The sequence below is a fragment of the Argentina silus genome (genome assembly GCF_951799395.1).
Source record: "Argentina silus genome assembly, chromosome: 22".
Lineage (NCBI taxonomy): Eukaryota > Metazoa > Chordata > Actinopteri > Argentiniformes > Argentinidae > Argentina > Argentina silus.
The window spans coordinates 14,105,952-14,108,451 of record NC_139676.1 but is presented as its reverse complement, the minus strand read 5'-3'; positions in this window follow the sequence as shown (position 1 = coordinate 14,108,451).

Genomic DNA, 2,500 nt, shown 5'->3' with positions numbered 1-2,500 from the left:
GTTCATCATGTTCATAATAAGACGACATTTCCAGTCAAACTGTTTCGTCATTCTGAGTTTCCTCATTCCACCGTGATCCTCTGGCAAAACATTAAACCCTCACTGGCACTCTCCTCCGCTCTGTGTGTGTGTGTGTGTGTGTGTGTGTGTGTGTGTGTGTGTGTGTGTGTGTGTGCGCGTTCGTGCATGTGTGTGTGTGTGTGTGTGTGTGTGTGTGTGTGTGTGTGCGCGTGTGCGTGCATGTGCGTGCGTGTGTGTGTGTGTGTGTGTGTGTGTGTGTGTGTGTGTGTGCGTGTACATGTGTGTGTGTGTGTGTCAATGTGTATGTGCACGTGCGTGCATGCGTGCGTGTGTGTGTGTGTGCGTGTACGTGCGTGTGTGTGTGTGTCAATGTGTGTGTTAGGTAATGACTCACTCTGTCTGCTTGTGTGAGTGTCTCTGTGTGAGTGTCTCTGTGTGAGTGTCTCTGTGTGAGTGTGTGAGTGTGTACTTATAGTGTGTGAGTGTGTACTTATAGTGTGTGAAGGTGTGTGTGTATAAGATAAAGCTTATTTGCCCGATCGATAAGCCTGTCGGTATGATACAGATATGCAGCTGTGATACTGGCCCTGTTCTCTGGTCAATAATGTGGTCTATAACCTCAGACAGACAGACGCTGGCACACACACACACACACACACACACACACACACACACACACATACACACACACACACACACACACACACATACACGCACACGCACACGCACACGCACATACAGAGCTAACAAAAGGAGAGGTGAGGGGGAAACACATTGATGTGGAATGAATACGATGCAAGTACTAGATAGTGTACTAGATAGTGTACTAGATACTGTACTAGATAGTGTACTAGATACTGTACTAGATACTGTACTAGATACTGTACTAGATACTGTTCTAGATACTGTACTAGATACTGTACTAGATAGTGTACTAGATACTGTACTAGATACTGTACTAGATACTGTACTAGATACTGTTCTAGATACTGTACTAGATACTGTACTAGATACTGTACTAGATACTGTACTAGATACTGTACTAGATACTGTACTAGATACTGTTCTAGATACTGTACTAGATACTGTTCTAGATAGTGTACTAGATACTGTACTAGATAGTGTACTAGATACTGTACTAGATAGTGTACTAGATACTGTACTAGATAGTGTACTAGATACTGTACTAGATACTGTACTAGATACTGTACTAGATACTGTTCTAGATACTGTACTAGATACTGTACTAGATAGTGTACTAGATACTGTACTAGATACTGTACTAGATACTGTACTAGATAGTGTACTAGATACTGTACTAGATACTGTACTAGATACTGTACTAGATACTGTACTAGATACTGTTCTAGATACTGTACTAGATACTGTTCTAGATAGTGTACTAGATACTGTACTAGATACTGTACTAGATACTGTACTAGATACTGTTCTAGATACTGTACTAGATACTGTACTAGATACTGTACTAGATACTGTTCTAGATACTGTACTAGATACTGTACTAGATACTGTACTAGATACTGTACTAGATACTGTACTAGATACTGTTCTAGATACTGTTCTAGATACTGTACTAGATACTGTTCTAGATACTGCTGCTCTTCGGCTGGATATCAGAAATGACAGACAGTAAAGTAACTAATCCTAGCCCATAACCCCTAACCCTAACCAATAACCCCTAACCCCTAACCCTAACCCTAACCCTAACCCTAACCCTAAACCTAACCCCAAACCATAACCCTAACCCTAACCCCTAATTCTAACCCTTAACCCTAACCCCTAACCCTAACCCCAACACTTTATGCTAACCCTAACCGATAACCCCTAGCCCTAACCCTAAACCTAACCCCAAACCATAACCCTAACCCCTAACCCCTAACCCTTAACCCCTAACCCCTAACCCTTAACCCCTAACCCCTAACCCTTAACCCTAACCCTGAACCATACATTGTGTGAATCCTTGTGTGATTCACTCTGAGGATGGATTCATTGATGTTCATCATCATATTCCATCATACAGATGTTGTCCTCTGATACCGTTTCTGTGGTAAACAAACCAACAACACATCTCTCTCCCTCTCAATGGAACGTCTCGCCCTGCTCCTTAGTTTATGTTTGTCTTTGTTTCATGTTATTCATTTATTGTTTCCTGTTTTATTTTGTTTTTCTCAGCTTGTCTCTCGTTTCAGACACTTCACTTCCTGCCCCTGTGTGTTTCCCACCTGTGTGATGTCTACCCCGCCCTGATTGGCTTCACCTGTCCCTCATCATCCTTCCCTCTCCTGTGTTTTTAATCTGTGTGTTCCCCTGTCTCTGTGCCAGTTTGTCTTTGTCCTTTGTGCCAAACGTACCAACGATCTATCCTTGTTGTTATTTGTTTTCCCGGTTTTTGATCTCCGCTATTTCCCTGACTCTGCCTGTTGCCTTCTCCAGATCAGATTATATGCCTTACCCTTTG